At 32.3% G+C, this 19,258-nt stretch overlaps 1 long non-coding RNA gene across 2 annotated transcripts; it reads left to right on the forward strand.

Moving 5' to 3' along the window:
* Nucleotides 1–9,074: 9,074 nt before the first annotated feature.
* Nucleotides 9,075–18,624, forward strand: LOC139907595 (uncharacterized). Of its 2 annotated transcripts, XR_011784308.1 has the most exons (4): nucleotides 9,075–9,647; nucleotides 9,693–12,022; nucleotides 15,870–16,008; nucleotides 16,071–18,624. It is a non-coding gene; the product is annotated as an uncharacterized lncRNA (long non-coding RNA). The 2 variants fall into 2 exon arrangements; XR_011784307.1 differs by having other exon boundaries at nucleotides 9,693–16,008.
* Nucleotides 18,625–19,258: the final 634 nt, after the last annotated feature.

The raw sequence follows: 19,258 nt of genomic DNA on the forward strand, positions 1-19,258 counted from the left end.
TACTTGGCGACATTTTCAATTTTTTGTAAATAATTTTTTATTAAAAGGTTTAAGGACGAATTTTAATTCGCTATATCAAATGTGGCGTTATTTGCATTAAAAGAATTTAGCACATTTTTAATTAGCAAAATGAGTTGAAAAAGTCGTTGATTGTAATATTTGGAATTGTAGCAATTAACATTTTTTCATAAATTCCACCAATAAAACTCAAAGCCTAAATTCCAATTAGTTTAATTTGATAAAATATTCTGCCAAACCATTTTTTGTCAGTATTTCTTTTCGGCGGTACACGTACGTTCCACACTTTCCAACACATGATACCTTGTTACTTTTTTTAGAAACATGCATGATAATTCAAATTATTTATAATAAAAAATGGAATTAATTTATTTATTATTTAGTTTTGTTAAATTTAAAACAAACTTACATATAATTAATTCATGTTGTAGTCATCACTGAAGCAATGGATTCATTTACATTATTATTTTGACTTTACTTTACTTATTCTGTTTTTTCCTCCTTAGATATTATTTTGTTTATTCATTACAATTCGTATAAAGAATCTTGGACCCGAGTAAAGTATAAAGAATCTTGTATTACTCTAAATATATGAGATCCGAGAACGGGACTCCCTTTGGGTACTTAAACTTTTACGGATCCTAAAAAGAAAATCTGATGGATTTTCCGGGTCTTAAAAAGCTTATCCTATTGCTTACTACTTACTTCCGGTTTAAAATGAATATATGTGTGGTGATAACTTAAAAGCAAGCTGGGATTATTTTTATGAAACAGAGACAAACGCATTATAAATTTTTTACTTCAATGAAAAAATAAAGAGGATTTTCTAAAGAGTCAAATACAATATTCAACCAAAGAAAAACTGTCTAACAAGTTATTAATATGATTGATATTTTCTTAAATTTTTACATGAACATATTATATGCTAGTTCAGCCAATTTGATCATGCGGTATTTGAACTTTAAATCCAATTTGGATATCATTAATATAATCAGTTTCAGTCGGTGAGGCATGTTCTGAACAAGCTAATCTCTTTCTTATTTTTGTTATTCTCACAACGTGAATACTTGAACAATCTTCTTCAATATTAATTTTCACGTCATGACGTCTCAGTATCTTTTATGATCAGTGTTAGCAAATACCCGATTTTTTTTCAAGTTAAGTTTACCTTAAAAACCGCAGCTCCTAAGAACTTTATCACTTTTTTGAATTAATACAAATTATAGTACTCATATCAACGGATACGTGTATCATACTGTCGCAATATTGGGACAAAGTATCCCAGCTTGCTTTTATGTTATCGCCACACATATATTATACATATCGAACGTAGTGGTATTTAGTTCGATTATTGCTTGGAGCCATATTTAAATAAACATCTGCCTCGCATAACTATTCAAATGCTATTATAGCACTAATTATAACTAATAGTTATGTTTTAATAGTAATATCATCAGGTTTGTTCATTGTTTTGGCATCAGTGATCAGTAAAATTGTTTATACTCCTTCAATGTATTGACTTGTAGGTTACTTATGAATGAATGTATTGTCAGCTCTCAAAGTTTATTTGAAACAAAATTAAATGGTTTTTCTTTTCTTTTTTCATTTCAAAAATACTTATGTAATCTTTCAGTAAAAGAACGTCATTTATTCTTTCTTTGCAACACGTAGTTTAACATCTTTAGTTATTCATTTTTTTAAGTCTATTAGTTATTACTTTAACTTTGACATAACAGAGAAAAACTCAATTAATTTTTAAACTTCATATACACATACAACTCAATATTTTAGAATCATTATGATTGGCCCTTTCAAAAACAATATATCAATTTCTCATTATTTTGATGTGACGATAAGCTTTGATTACTGAAAGTATTATCTGCAGCACACCCAAAGAGTTAATAGGAGTAATTTATAAATAAAAGTTGACGATAATTTGCCCAAGAATACAAATGTAATCAACACTCAATTGTGAACCCCATGTTTTTCAGCTTTCTTTTTTGTTGTCAGGCCCCATATATCAGCATAGGTGTAGAAGGTGGGAACGTAATCCCCCTCCCTCCCTCCCAATTTAAGAAAAAAGCTAAGCAATACTATGGTATATTCGGGCAATATAGTATATTTATGTATTAACTATATAAACAAATTGTAATCCCAAATATAAGGGCAAATTTGTCTCCCCCTCCCTCAAACAAGCAAAAACATTCACGCTTCTTACGCTAATATACATCAGGTATAGAAGCAGCTTTTATCATAATGCACCACAATCTAAATACTTTTTACCTGACTTAAATGAAAAAGGAGCATCAAATCGTTCCAATATGTTTGAATTTCATTTCATGACAGATTCACTATAAACAATTCGATTTAAAGCCTTCCACTGCCTTACTATTCTTTCCGACATAATGTTCGAAAGATAAAGATTTAATGGCATTCAGTTTAGGGATTACATCTTTATTGGAGCCGATTGCAGCTTGCTCCAAACCAAAATAGAATTTTCTATTGGTAAAACTAGTTTTGTGTAAAATCGAGAGTCGATTTAAAAATCTGAAATAAATATTTTTAAGACTTTTTTTTAATTTTTATACACCGTTCATTAAATTGTAAATACATCAAACCGAAGCTAATGTGTATATACAGATACATGAATAAAACATTATAGTTTCAGTTTTGAGCTTTGGGGTTGAGCTTACATCAAAATTCGGAGTTTTGTACACTTAAAAAAAGTAAACTCTGGATAAAATGTATTATTATTTATTTATTTTTAAATTTTCATTATAATCTTTTTGTATTGCAAAGCAAGAGTTGATCAGTATTTTATTTCCCTCCCGGCCATTGTCTAAGAATTGTCATTTTCCAGGAAATATATTTGCAGGGATTACGCTGCATATCTTGCTGCAGCTGTCAGTAAAATACTCCTCAATTCGTAGGGTTGTAGTTGTTCGTACGACGTCATCTTCAGTGCAAAAAGTGTTTTTGTATTGAAATGGCAAAATCTATTGATTTATCATCTGAGCTAGTCCTGCGTCCTCCGAGTACAAAATGGATAATACCCTTCCAAGCATTCGAGGTGCATTTTGATAGATCTTTCAGATTAAAATTTATAAAACACCTTAAAATGCTGACCGCTGGGCATTCCACAAACGCATGGATTGTCGATTTGAAGATTTTGCCACAGTCTTTACACGGTCTTTTGAATCTGATACAGTACGCAGAGATCTGGAGTTGGGCCGTATACTTCCTTCCGTCATTGATTTTTGCTAAGGACCTAATTGTCTTTTTCTTTTTTTTTTCAATTTTGAGGGAGACTAAGTAATGCTAGGTATTGTTTACATATCCTATCAACTTTGAAACCGTTGTAGAGACTAGATATTTTTAGATGCCACGGCTTCGAGAACTTATGCTCTTTCAGAGGTCTTAATAGAGGGTATCCCATCAAGAAAAGGTACAAGTTGTTCAAAACCGTGTCAGGTAAAAACTTTCTTCCTGATTGCAGTGTCTTCAAGATCTTTTTGGTTTGGTAGATTTCAGTAGAAAAACTTTTGCCCAAGATTTTTTTTAATCACATCAACTGTGGTATCGCTCTCATTACCTGGAACGCAACTCCAAAGGATTCTTTGCCCTGCACCCCAAACTTCGGATATCCTGAAAGTAGTATTTTATGACAAGTCCTGCCCAAACTTGATCCACCAATAGATCTCACGATGAGTATCTTTCAGACTTTTATCTACAGACTACAACTTTGATAAGATTATTTTATAAAAAAAAGATTAATGTAGCTGAATATTAGCTCTTACTTAAAAATATAATTGATTAAATGATATTTACCAATTCCAGAGGATAATGAGTCGAGTAACTAATATAGAATAATCTTCAGAATGTTTCATCCCTGTACCCAAATCACATATTAATCTTTTGTTTGTTTGTCTGTTACAGATCGATTTTAGTAAAACCCTGTAGAAGGATTTTATATGTTAAGAGTTGAGTAGTTTGCTATTCAAAATAGAGCATGAGGAGAAGGTAAAAGTGAGACGCATGATACACCTGTATTTGTTATCATCAGCTCCCTGTTATATGATTTTAGGGACAAAAAATTAATTAATGTTATAAAAAGGAGAACTTTCTATATTTGTTATAGAATTAATGTAGGGAAAATGTTGTAAATATAATTAATTTATATATTTATTTTATTTTATTTTGCATTTTTAAAACAATTTACACGAAAGATAGGCGATAATGCATACTTCAGAATGAGAATTTAACAACACGACGAACGATTAAATAACTAACAAAACATAAAAACGCATAATCGACCGTAAATTTGGAACAAATTGAACTACATACCTCAAATTTTGATTTTAGGAGGAGATTTGCACTCTACCAAATGCCCAATCTTCTCTTTTTTTTTCTTTTTTTTGGTATCTTATGCAATGGATAGGTAATTTTATAATCCAATCTAATGCATTCAAAGTACCCTTCATCAAATTACTTAACTACATCTATCATCTATTACGTAGTAATATACTTTAATGACAAAGCATCTACAGGGTGGGATTTTGAATCCGGAAAATTTGTGGATATTGCAATTTATTTTACAAAATTAACTGAGTAATTCAAAAATCATTTACTTTTACACGACAGGGTCCATAGTGAAGGCAATCATTTTAAGAAACCACCTTCAGCTTCGACCACACCTTCCATCACATGCCTTGATGAGGAACTAATTGTCCATGTAGGTCACTTCCTCGAAAATGGAAGCCTGCAAGTAGTCAACAGTATTATGTGCACGTTTATTGTACTTTCTCTCCAAGACAGCCCACAGATAGTAGTTCAAGGGCTCCGATCTGGTAAGCTTTTTTGCTTTCAGAACAATCATGACTTTTCTTTGCAGGTATTCCCCACCACTCATACTTTTTTAAAGCCTTGGAATGATCGTAAACAGATAATTTGGGCAGCTTTGTAACCTCAATAATCTCATTGGACGTGCAACTGTCATTGAGGTGCATAATAATAACCTCAAGGACTTCGTATTCAGAGGACATATCCAGAATTATGTATTTTTTCTTGTAAAACTTTGTCATTTAAATCTACTTAGCACACTTTCATAAATACATATATCTCTCAGTGTTTCCAAGATATTGAAGTCTAAACTTGTTCCGGATTTAAAATCCCCACCCTGTAGATCCAACCATTGTTTAATATTACATCGTTCCCCCTCTAATATATTTCAATTTATTTTGCGTAGGAAGCCATCTCAAAGTGGTTATTGCTCTATGTCTACATACATATTTCCCACACGTAATTTTCATCAAAGTTTGCCTTAGTTTTTAATTAATGTAGTAGAAAGATAAAATTGTTTGATTAGTTTCTTTATGCAAATTTTGTCAAACTTTAAGGACATCCAATTTAAAAAAATTAATTATTCGAAAGTTTTTAAGTTATGTATATTTTGTTCTTTTTGAGAGCCAATTACACAACATTAATTTCCCCCTTCTACTTTTTGGGCTAGCATAGACATAGGGATGTACTATTCAAAAACATTATTGTAGTGATACACCGTGATTGACATTGACACTTAACATCTATGTAAGTACGTACCTAAGTACTTCCTAAAATATTTCAAACATGAAGCTAATTCTCAAAAAAATACGAGCATACTGTGTTATTTTTTATTAGGGGCTGTATTCAAGTATATAACAAACATTAGACTTTTAAAATATCATGTTTATAAGTTTATCAAAATAATTTTTATTTTACAACGTGTGCAAAGTATGTATACTATAACAGTCCTACAGTATATTTTCTCTCTCAAAAAATGTTTGTTTTTTAAAACAAATGGAGTTCCTACATTTGTATTTTTATGTTGTGAACAAGGAGGGATTTTGTACAAGCAGATTGTACAAATTGCAATTTGTATGTCTTATAACATCATATTTAATTATATTTAACACATCATCCATTTGGTTTATGTCAACCATTAATTGATGTTATAAATTCCTTTTCATCTATTAATATTATATGTGTATTATGTACTAGCAGTAGTATTCGATATCCCTCAGATTTACTAGTGTTGAAAATCGGGTGTATTTTGGACATTTATAAAAAAAAAGAAACCGCAAATCGACATAGCAACCCTTACAATTTAAAGTATGCTTTGTAGGAGGACAGCGTAGCTATCATGAGGTTTCATTACATCAGCTGTGACAAGGGAGGAAGGATAACAGGAAATAAATATGGACATTGGCAAGTATTACTCTGACGTCGATCCTCAATTGTACTTTGATCCATCAAGGACGAACAATCATAACTAAAGGTTACTCTCCGTCTTTTATGAGCTTAAATGAGTATTTAATCAGGTTTTGAATATAATTATATATAGTAGAAAAGGTAAGTTCACTTCTAAGGAGTGAAATTATAATGAGGACAGCAGAGGAAAAGAAAATTCATTCTTCAGATATCCGATTCCAAAAAAACGAGCCTACTAAAAAAATACACCGGATTTTCAACACTATCAAAAATATAGATTGGCTTTATGAATATCGAAGATAACTCCACAAAATATCCTCATTGTAACTCTCCGTATTTCATAAGTACACTCACTCACTCACACACAGTTACTCAATACTTAGATGTGAACATCCTTTTTGTAACGTGGTAAGTGAAGCTCATTCAAAGTCCATTTTTAATTATTAATATGTACTACCCTTTAGTATTCATTATGAATATGATACGCTGAGCTCCAGCTACACACGCACGTTGATAGAAATGAGTATTCTTCAGACAATCAAACAAACAAACCTTATTTTTTATGATAATTAAATAAATTTTGGGAGTTGTCCTGAGGTAGCATTAAAAAAAAAGGACGTCATTCATCTTTTTATGAGAAGACTTGTCTGTTAGTGATACTGATATCACAGCAATACACACTAATATATATAGTAATTGAGATGTTATTTATTATTATGTATCAAGTCGTCAAAATATATATATTTTTTTTTTAAATTGTCTTTATGTATGTACATCAGACTGACCCCTTTTTGGGTTAATATTTTTATACTCTGCTCAAATATCATTTTCTATGGCAATAATCAAGAAACTGATTTTATTTAAGATCATTTTTAGCATGGTAAAAGTCATTTTAGTTTTTTATACGTATACTTGGATCAAAATTGGCCATTTTTATGCCCGTTGTGTCATCCTTAATATGACACTGTTATTAAAAAATTACACTTTTTTTACTTTTTTTAATAATTGATGCAGCCTAAGAGGTCCTCAATTATTTTCATTTTCCTTTGTTGTATCAAAGATAAAACATCAAAATTTAACCTTAGTTAGAATAATAGTTTTTTAAACACAAAGGAAGAACGTTGTCCTTGAGATAACATGGAGGGCATTGAGCATATCGTAGACCCCCTAAATAATGAAATCACAATAAGCACAATATTTTTCATTGATAAACGAAATACATTTTATATTTTCTAAAATACAATGCTTTACTCGTACTGACATATTTGGAACGATGAAAGAGGCCTAAAGTTCCCAATTTTGACCCAAAAAACCAATTTTTCTAAAATAAATAGCTTGTACTAGAGATAGAGTGTGTCTTGAACCCGGATGCAAAGTACCTTGGTACGCTATAAGTACACTTGTATTATTAAAAAAGATATGAGACCTGAACTGGTTTTTGACCTCGAACTATTACAGATCTTAAAAAAGATCCGTGGGATTTTTCCGACCTTAAAAAGCTTAAAGTATTTGCTTAATCCTTGACTGAAGAAAGGATTTTATTTATACATCTCTATTTATCTTTAATAGTGATTTGAGAGACATCTACATAAACAGTTGAATCATGCAGTTTTTTAACTTTATTTTATCGCGCAACTTTACCTCCGAAAAAGAATGAAATCAGTTGGTAGTTAGCCAATTCTCTCTAATTATGGAAATATTATTTAATAGTTGTTGAGAATTGTTCACAGCTTAGCTAATTCAAATTCAACGAATCAACGTTTAGAACACTAATTAGGAGAAAAGAAGCAGAAACATCAACAGCTGCCAACAAAATAAGCTGTATATTTTTCCGTTAGTGTGTAAATGCAGTGACCCAGGTTATTCCAAACGGTGTTGTCTCACTAACACAAAAATTTACACTGTATTTGGTTGTAATCTATGGAAGTTTTTTATCATTTTCCTCTAATTAGTGCTCTTAATATTCACTGGTTGGATTTGAGTGATTTCTTATTGAGCCGTGAACAGTTATCCAAAAAAATTGAAATAATTGTACAGTTGGAAGAATTTACTAACCCCAAACTGATTTTGGCACTTTTTTCTGTTTCTTTTAGGAGGAGAAGTTGCTAGATTAAGTATAGGTAACAAAGTTTCCAATGTCATAATGCCAATAATTCGAATAATTATGTCTTAATACATAGTTAAAGCATTGTGTTATTTATTGTTTTGAAGTCAGTAGTAAAAAAAAATGTGACCGAAATCCGTATCATTTTTTATTTACGTCTGGACATTGCGTAAAATCCTCATTAAATTCAAGACAAGTATTCACCTAATTTTGATTTCGGATCTGGATTAAAAAGTTTGGTTGCTCGAAGTTTACTCGAATATTTACGTCTAAAGATCCGAAAAAATGTAGATCCGCCCTATGTTTAGCAGTACCACGCCAAAATATATATATTTAAATGTCTGTTTTTGGTGTTATCGCACATGAAATCCAAAAAGGTCAAACAGATCAGTCTGACGATGAGCAAGTAGACTTATAAAATACCAAAACATGTTCCTATGTTATTTTTTGGGCACTCTAAGATCATTAAGAGCTTATTTTTGACTGAAATAAAAGCTCTTCTTCTTTCTATTTAACTCTGTTTATTCTCTCTTCTCTTCTCCTCTGTGTATTTCTCCATCCCTCTCTCTGTCTCTTTTTTGTAACTTCATTCTTTGTTTCTATTCCTCAATACTTAGCCCTGTGACGGGGGCACCCTCTGCTAGTATATATTTATGTACAAACATAATTTTTGCGACTAATTTTTCCCGAATGATAAAACTAGTAACGTTTAATTTATATATGTGTGTCCTAAGAAGTAATAATTCTATAATGAAGTATATATATTTATTTAAAAGTTCCTTCAGGATAAAACCAGTCCTCAAAGTGATTTGTTATTCCAAAAGAAATTTGGCAAAGGTTACACCGGCAATAATATTATAAACACAAAGGGACAATATACGTGTACATTGATTTGATGTTTTTGTATCTGCATTCATTATTCATAATACACAGATATGTTTTGATACTTCATATGTACGTACAATTGGAGATCATAAAATATGTATTTGTACTATAATAGTACATTTTTCAAGTCATGTTCTTAAGTAAGTGAGCAATTGAAATTAATTAGTATTAAATGGGAGTGTTTCCTTTTAACTTCTTTGCGAAAAAACGAAATTGCGTCTGATTTTTACAACTACAATAGTTTTACACTACTTTATACATATATTCTAGTTTACATTTGTTTCAATTGATAAAGACTTCATTATGTTTCTCTGTGTTTCAATGATAGAAAGACACTGGAACAGTTATTTTTGATTACTATATTGTAAGGTCATCACATAGAAAGATTAAACATGTATGTATATAATATTAGAATGTACCTTTGTATAGAATATATTAGTCTTATTATCAATATAATCGTCTATCAATAGAAACGTTGTAAGTTGACAACGACAACAACAAAATCAGACCACAAACAAGAAGCATCATCTTCACCCGGAACTTAAAACGTAAATACTATGGAGTAGCGAGTCAAATAAATTTCACTGACATTTTGAATGTCCTGCTAAAATCAGACGTATAAGAAATACAAAAGGAAGGGTAATTTATAGAAAATATGCTTACATTATGCTAAATCTCCCGTGCAGAACAAGGCCAAGCCAATCAAAACTGCGACGATCCAAGTGAAAACTTTATCCATCGATCACGTCACTCCATACCTCGAGGCTGAAGATTATCCAAGGTCAGGCCAACCTTTCATGATCTGGTCTACAAAAACTGAGGATTATACCTGAATCTTTTCCTCAAGTCTCTCCAAATGAATTTATCATCCGTAAGACTGTATCGACGACGGGAACTACATCTGTTTCGTGCATTAAGTGCTTCACAACCAGAAGTTTTAATATTGAAAATCTAATAAATGCCTGCAAAGATGATATATTATATCAAGCAGTGAAATCAGTTCTTATGAAAAATATGAATCCTAAACAACTCCCTCATTCCCATACAGCAAGATTCTTCTCCAAACAGTGGGATCTTCTCAGCATGGATGAAAGCACTAACTTAATAGTCTATCACGCACATCGCTTTGTGGTTACCTCCTCAAGCCGTCAGCATATCTGCTAAGAGCACCATATGTTACAACAAGGCATTCGAAGAACTCGTGAAAGAGCTAAGGCTTTTCATTCTTGGCATGGATTGTCAAAATAAAAGAAACGGTTTATATCAAGCTGTAGTTCATGCTAAGAGCTAGGCCCTTTTTTAGCTAAAGAATCACTGCAACAATCTTCAGCGTCTAGGCCCTTCGAAACGGTGTTTTCTGGTCTAACAGAGGAAAACATATCTCGTCGTCGTGGCCCGCTATTCAGGATGGCCCCTCATTAGTCTGTTACGAAATACTTCAACTAAGTCAGTCACTGATATCACGTTGACGTGGTTTGAAGATAAGGGGCTTCCAATTCATATTCGAACGGACGGTGGACCACAATTCCGGACTAAATTAGGGGACTTCTGCAAAGATTTAGGCACTAAACATGAGCTTGTATCACCATACTCACCTCAATCCAACGGGCATACAGAGGCTACCGTCAAATTCATGACAATGATTCTCAAGAAATCTAATGACTTTGCTTCATTTCGTTCATCACTCCTGGAATGGAGAAATACACTCAGATCTGGCGGACTCTGTCCAGCCTTTGGGTATTTGGCAACTCACAAAGAACTCAGTTCCCAACATTGCCCATTGTCTATACTTGCATGCCGCCTTCCGACTTTGAGAGGACTTTGGAGAAAAAAGAGAGAAAGAACTCTCATCCGAAAAATACTAGGATCACACCTCTACAAATCGAAACCCTTTGATTCTTGGAGATCACGTTACGATCCAAAATACAAAAACAAAGATGTGGGACACACGTTGAGTAATGACAAAAACTCTGGAAGATGAAAGATGTTGCTGTAGAAGGAAAGAAGTGAAACGTATCAACCAGAATGTCTTTAAAAATAACTTACATTTCCAAAGCTGTTATCATTATTATTAATTGCTTAAAGACAGAAAATAGAAGTAGAATATAATATAACAACTAGATCGTGTGTTCATCAAAGACAGAGAGTAACACTGAGGCTTTACTCCTTGGGATTTATAAGTGTATATCCTCGTAAGACTTAGACTATTCTGCATCCAGCTGTAGTTTAACAACGAACTTTGAGTGCTTGCAACAGCTGTACATGTGCAGGTAGGACGTTGTTTGCTATTTTGGTTGTTAGCCAGACGTGTTTAGCGTATGTTTAAAAAATGGTATAGATCAGTGATGTATTTATACCACAACTGTGGAAAAGGTAGTGTCCTTTTTGTGATCTGCACCTGACGAGACACTGTTGATATTACTAACTTCTTTAACCTAAGCAGGTATTTTGTCTCTAGAACCCCGAAGAGTATGAACATGAATACAAATCTACAAATAAAGGGTGCACTGTAAAGAAAACGTTGATCTGGTTGTCAAAATTAATTTGACTTTATTGGAACCAGTGTTTGGTCTCCTAGCTCACTGAGCCTCAACCCAATGGACTTCTGTGTTTGGGACGCAGTTGAACGACTAAACAACAGATCCTCTTACAACACAAAATCTACACCCTGTAATTGGAGATTGACATCCAAGTAATTCAATCTATATGTCCTTGATAAATCCGGGGTGGATTTTGTATTTATTTCCTTCTTCCCACAGCTGTTTGCAGGTGAGGTAATAAAACGTCATAGCAGCTAAGCTGTTTTATATTATAACGAGTTTATTAAAACCATATTTTGAATAATATTTCCAATTCATATATATTCTATAAAAAAAAAAGTATAAACTTGAGTGTAAGTTATTGCCATAATTTTATGTTTTGAGTGTAAGTCCTTGTCTGACTCAAAGTAGAATTGATGATCGACATCGGAGTAATTTAAGCCTATATGTCCTTGCTATATAAGGATTGGGATTTCAATATAATTTTTTAATGATATCAGCTGATTGCAGCTGATTCAATAAAACGTGATGACAGCTAAGCTGTTCACCTCCTATACGTTTATGAAGTTGTCAGATTGACCACGTTCATTTTCGGGTTCTTTTATTTTTTACATTCCAGCAGGACATATTTTATGCAACTATGACTATAATATTGTAAACATATTTTAAATAATATTTCACATTTTTTTAATAAAAAAATATGATATCAACTGGAGTATTATGTATAGCCACAATTTTATGTTCTCGGCCAGATATGACAAATGTATTTAAATGCCTGAAGATCACGAATAAAAAACGTCTGAAAATGAAGGATGTAAATATATGGCAAACAAATTCCAGTTATAGATTTTGTTATTGACTACAGAAAGAATACCTACGTAAAAAATCACCTTGAAATCTGTATTACTACATTTTATATATATTTATAAATCTCTTTTGGTGTTATCATTAGAGCTGTGTTAGTCCTTATTTAGGAATGAAGACAGCAGTTCATGCTTGGTCCATTCCAGTTCAGTCCTGCATATCAGTCCTAAAAACTTATAAAGTTCCGTCCTTGATGACGTCAATCAACTTTATTTCTTCTTTCTTTAATAAGGAAGGAGCGATAGTCTTTAGGAATAGTCCCTAAACTGATAGGACGGGTCTAATAATTATCTTCCATTTGATTAATTCAGTCAGGTATATAATAACAATATGTACATAAACAGATATTATTTGAAAGGTCAGTTCCGGAAGGAACATAATATCTTAATAATCAAATTATGGCTCTAGGCCAGGCGTAGGTTCCAGAACAGAGGGGCAAGAGACAAATGAAATGACTACATTTTGAAAGACAACAATACGAAAAGTTGCATAATTATGTCGTCATAAATATTTTATGAATTTGACGCTACATTTAAATTGGATCCGAAACCCTCTAGCCAGCTCGTCGCATTACGACTCATTCAATGTTTTTATGAGATCCACTTCCCACCCAAAACATAAATCAATGTAAAATATATAGTTATATTTACATTTAATTGATGATAAATCTAGATCGGTTTTTAATTTTACTGGGCGTATATACTGGACTATTCGAGACTTCAAGGCTAATACAAACTAACATTTTTGTCTTTAGGTATGTTTGGTTATATTACTAAAAGTTTTTTTTGTGATATAGTCAATTCCGTACCGACCGAATCCAGACTAAATTGAGTTAAAATTAGTACCATTGTGTCTCAATGAATAAATTAAAATGTGTAATTTAGCCTTTTAAGGAAAAAGGTTAGATATTCCTGTCATTATATTTATCATTATATCTGGATTTTATTTTGTAGGAAAACATTTGTAATGACGCACATACGTGTATACTTACTTGTATACATACTCTCATTTTCAAAATAACCGGTAGAAAAACAAGTGCACTTGCCTTGTATATTATTTTAAATATTTTTGCAATTTCATAATATACAAAGTTATAAGTACACATGTATGTAGACATATGAACAAATATCATATTTGTACTTAGGGTACTTCTTTCAAAAATAGTTTTTGCCTAATTAAGAAGTGTAAGAACCCTGTCTCCATCATGGTTTCCGCGTATTCTAGAGTTAGTACAACTTCAACCGTCCTTGCTCTTCCGTCCCAAGCAAAGGAGAACTAGACCAGCAAAGAGCCAAAAATATGTGCACTGTCCAGTAGCTGTATGCACTGCTCCGGGGTAAACCCGAGTTACCTTCTAATGGATCATTATTATAAAATATCGTAGGGCTAAACAACTCCAGGCGACAGTGCATCTATTTCTCGGTTCATAGGCACATTTATTCAATATAAGACGTATTTTTTTATTAAACTGGTCCCACTATTAAATCGGGCCCGATGGCCTTGTGGGCTGCTCGCTACATTACGACTCATTGAATGTTTTTATGTGATCCACTCAAATTATAATTTATACCTAGAAAATGTTGTTCCCTTTACATTTACTTAATGATGAGGAAAATATATCGATTTTCTAATTTTACATTATTACTCTGTATTGCTCTGTACGTCTTTGTACGTGAAGATATACCAGGCAGTTCAAGACTGTCAATACTGACCTCCTCAAAAATTCTGTGAATGAACAAGGTTGCAGCTGGGCCTCTATGTTTGTTCTGAAAGGACTCTCTGCTGGCGTATGGTGCCAAAATGTGGCCAAACCATTGTCCCAGCTTTCTCGGACGTCAATATCTGGTCCTCTAGCTCCACCGACATAAATCCCTGGGACTTCTACGTCTAGGTAGAGTTAGAGGGCTAAGCATAATGAGACCAAAAAACTTGATCCTGACCTTGACCGACTTGGCCTAATTAAAACAACTTAACTTAAAGCAACATTTCTTCTTATTCTCTTATGTAGAACATTGAATATGTATAAGATTTTTGATTCTTTTTCTTAAGAGAAATAAGACAAAACTTGTACATACTTAAGTAAATATGTTCTTTTCTTAGATTCTATCGATATGATTAAAAAGCAACATTCATACAGGGTGGCATATTGACGCCAATTTTTAACTGTATACAAAACTCTACATATCCGCTCTAAAAATATTGCAACTTTTTGAGGATATTTATTTATACGTATTCTATTTAACGGAAAAAAATTTATATCAGCAGCCACCAGCTTCTCCATGTGGTACCGGACACAGGCACACGGGCAGGTGTTCCAAATTTCCTCTCTCAGTATCTTGCTAATAGCGTCCATGATGGAGGCAATGAGAAAATCCTTCTTAATATATTTGTTTCCCTCTCAGCCACATCTTATATTTTTTTTTTAAAGTCCAGCAGATTAACATCAGAGGAGCTAGGGCCCAGATAACCTTCTTCAAAGTAACAGGCCAGATTCTCAGATAGCCACTGCTGGGTCTTCTTCGAGGCCTGGGGAGGACCTTCTAGAAGATGTATGACTCCCCCCTGTGTAACTGATCCATCCAGAGCTTCCTCAAAATGAAGATTGAGATCCCAATCACCAGAACCATGACCCTCATGGACAGTCCAATGTTATTGTTGATGATATTCTGAATTGGATTGACGATATTGTTATCATGTGTGTTATAACGGTATTTTCCTTCCGACTTCTTCACTTCAAATTGATCAGGATAACCATCATCCTCGAGGTTTTTTACTCAAACTTGCTTGTAGTTCTTGAAAATCAACATGGTAACCCAGACACTTTGAAGAATGTCTTGGAAGAGATCAGCTACAAGGAAGGAATGGGTGTGGGCTCGAGAGAGCAAGTTCCCATGGGAATAGTGCTGATAGAGGAGGGGGGGATTGCTTGCTTTTAGGTGATTGATTGATAAATAATTATGTACAAATATCTAATCAATTAAATAAATGAAGTCTAGTAAATCAGTTGTAACTGTGTTATTTATTGTATGAAGGGGTTGGGCTAGAAGCTACAGAGGGAAAGGTAATAAACAAGGACATTGGCAAGAATTACTCCGATATCGATCGCCCATTCTACTCTGAGTCCAACAAGCATATATTTTGGATAGGAAGTTGACTTCTCAGCAATTAAATAAACATGACAACTGCTAAAGAAAAGAAAATTCATTTTTCAGATTACCAATTCCAAAAAATAAACGTACCTGCTAAAAAATTCACACGATTTACATCACTAGTTACTTTTGAGTGTGTCTATGAAAAACGGAGAGTAACGCCCAGGATTTGTCGAGGAGTTATCTTATTAAAGCAAAATGTGTATGTTTGTTGACGCTTAATAATTCCATACTACCGCTAGTATCTAATATTCTTATTTACAGAAAGAAAAAATACCATCATTTTGTAAGCCATACATAATATAAAACCATGGTGTCCTTCAACTTTGGAAGAAGAAAAAGGAAACCAATTTATAATTATCAAAATATATATAACCTAGTAGAGCCATTCACATACAAGTACACAAGCAGTATTCCACTTCTTTTACCTATGTTTTTAATGCTTTGCTTCTGTTTTACCTACCTCTAAATACTAAGTTGTTGTTTTTTAAAGGACTAATTTATTAAGTAGTAATTAACTTACCTGTTTTAAAATGTTACTTCTACTTTGTTCAAGTCCTGCTTACTTTGCAAAAAAATACAAATCAAATATGATATAATAAGCCTTCTGCGTATGCATTTAAACCTGTTACATACATGAAAATAGATTTTAGTAGTGTGCATTCTGCATGATTCCAAAATGTATTTTTATTTATATGTATGTACATATAATGTTGATTAGACTGACCCGTTTTTGGGTACATATTTGTGTCCCTCTGAAAAATAATATATTTTCTACTGGGGAGAGTCAAAAACTAATTTTGTAAAAGTTTGAGGACTTTTATATTATTTATGGCGAGGTACAAGCCATTTTTTTTTAAATGGGATATGGTTAGGTCCAAATTGATCTCTTTTTTTTTATAATTCCTTTAACTGGTCAGATGGACTTGTATTGAGTTAGTATAGGTAAATATTATAGTACTACAATTATCCCGTCTGACCTAGGAATGGTCTTGAAACTCCATTAACATCATGCATATTTCCTTCTTTAGGAACAACTGATCTGCAAACCTACACATATTGATTTAATGTGAATAATTTTTCCCGGGCGCTTTGTCCATTGAGCTACGTCGTTCCATGCCATTTTTAGAGCTATTGTATCCCTGTTACAAATATGAGGATTCTATGGGTAAAACATTGTACCATTTAATTTTTTTTTAATATTCGGTTTATCAGTTAAAAATTTGGGTAACCTTATTTCGGATATAAAATTATATATAATATATATTACCTTGGATATACTTTGAAGACTTTTTTTTTTAATTAAATCAGGATCCCTTTGGTGAATAAGAAAATTAATTAAACAAAAGTATATATTTTTTTAAAGAATCAAGTATATTTAGGCTGGTATTACCTATATATTATTTATGGGGCATGAGCCTTGTTTACCTCAATATGTGCATGAGTTTGTTTATAGAATGATGGAGAGTGGGGCAGTTTTGTGGCAAAATACTACTACTCCTGAATGTTAATATAATTTAAATATATATAATAAAAAAGTTTCTCTCTATGAAAAACAGTCACTGTGCAGTGTGCATCTTGATGTATGCCATATTTTGATCTAAGAATTAAAAATGTCGTTGCGTAAATATGGCATGGAACGTTTATACAGAGTTATATCTGGTAATCCCTGATCTATATCATTTTTGATCTAAGAAATAACAATGTAGCAGAGGCTGTTGAATAAAATGGGAAACGGGTTGACTAAGAAGATAAAAAGGAGTCCCTCTTCACATGAACTCCTATATGGTTGTAAGGGAACAAGCGAAACACTTCGTGTGGCCTCTAAATTAATTATTGAACTCCAAGCATTGATCTCCAGTGCTGGATATAATAATGGTTACCCTTCTCATAAAATAGTAAAGGTGGCTCTTAACAAGTTTGAATTATATAAACAACAGGCAATCCTATTTTTATGAACTTCAACTAGTACACTGTGATATCATTCCTTTGTTTTTTTTTTTTCTTTTATTGCTTCTGTGTGTCCTCTCTTTCTTTATTTTATTTATTGCTTTTTAATTTTATCAGGCTTGCCCTGTTTGTGTGTCTATGTATTTAGTATTTGTGTATTTTTTTTTCTTCTAGTTTACTATCCATTCAATGAGATCTATAAGAATATTTTTGCCCAAAATTTATAAATTACATATCATAGTATAAATTGTACTCTTTACAAATATAATTGAATAAAGGATTTTGTTGTATTAAAAAAACAAGCAATGTAGCTGTATTAATAAATATTGAAGGCGTGAGCATATTGTAGCATCAAATATATAGCACTGTTTCTGTTTGTTTTGTTTATTGCTTTCTTATGTACATCATAATTATTATTGAGAAGTTTGTAATGGAAAAACTAGCTTTAAAAATTCGAAAAAGAAAAACTCTTTTTCTGTGCGCTCTGTATTATTAGTATTTAATAGGTGTCGTAAGATTTCTGAAAGAAGAATTCTCGTCAATCTTTGGTGCATTTAAAAAAATGCATAATAAAATAAATAGATATTAATTCAAATACCATTATAATATTTTCCCTCCATTAATGCTAGTTTAAATGTAGAAGCTTCTCAACTATACAGCAGTAATTCATTTTCTCCCCTCCAAAATTATATAACAACCAGCTGATATTAAGAAGGTTCTTAATTCATCAATACTATATATCTCGCTCCTGCCTTCTCTTCACGCTCTTTTTTCATTAGAAACTACTCAACTATAATCATAGTTCATCTACATTTTCAGTATATGCTAAGATTTGAATAAAATATATACGATGGTATGTAAAAATAAATTAATTCTCGCAGGCGTTTCGTACTTAGCATACAGCCAACATTTATTAGTGAGTGCTTGAGAGACTAAAGTACTCATCTCTTATCTGATCATATAAAAAAAATGTCAAACTCTTATTATTATTCTTTCATTTATGAGTACAGAACACATATAAGTATTGAGTTGTTATGCGTGAGTGTGCTCATAAAAACGGGGAGTGACTTTCAAGATTTATTAAGGAGTTATCTTCCATATTATTGTATTTTAGCAGATGTGTAATTACTCCGCGCAATATCAAATACTACCACAAGTTATATTATATACATAATTGATATGCATTGTCTCATTTTATAAAATAGCTTATTTGATTGCATGAACAGGGTTTGTATCAGGATGTGTATATTTGGATTTTCAAAAATAGGACACTTGGTTTTGAGCTATATTAATATTTTCAAAATTCGATTTTTTTAAATTATATTTTAACTGGATTATCTTTGTTCTACCAACAAACCAGTCTGCGGAGTGGGTACATAAAATGTCCAACTCCGACTTCAGTATTTTGAATGTCACCGACTTCAACTCCAACACACATTATTATTTTTTAATAATCTGTTTTATAGCCTATATAAGTACTATTGAGTCTATATACTTTAAAT

This window comes from Lepeophtheirus salmonis, chromosome 1 (assembly GCF_016086655.4).
Source record: "Lepeophtheirus salmonis chromosome 1, UVic_Lsal_1.4, whole genome shotgun sequence".
Lineage (NCBI taxonomy): Eukaryota > Metazoa > Arthropoda > Copepoda > Siphonostomatoida > Caligidae > Lepeophtheirus > Lepeophtheirus salmonis.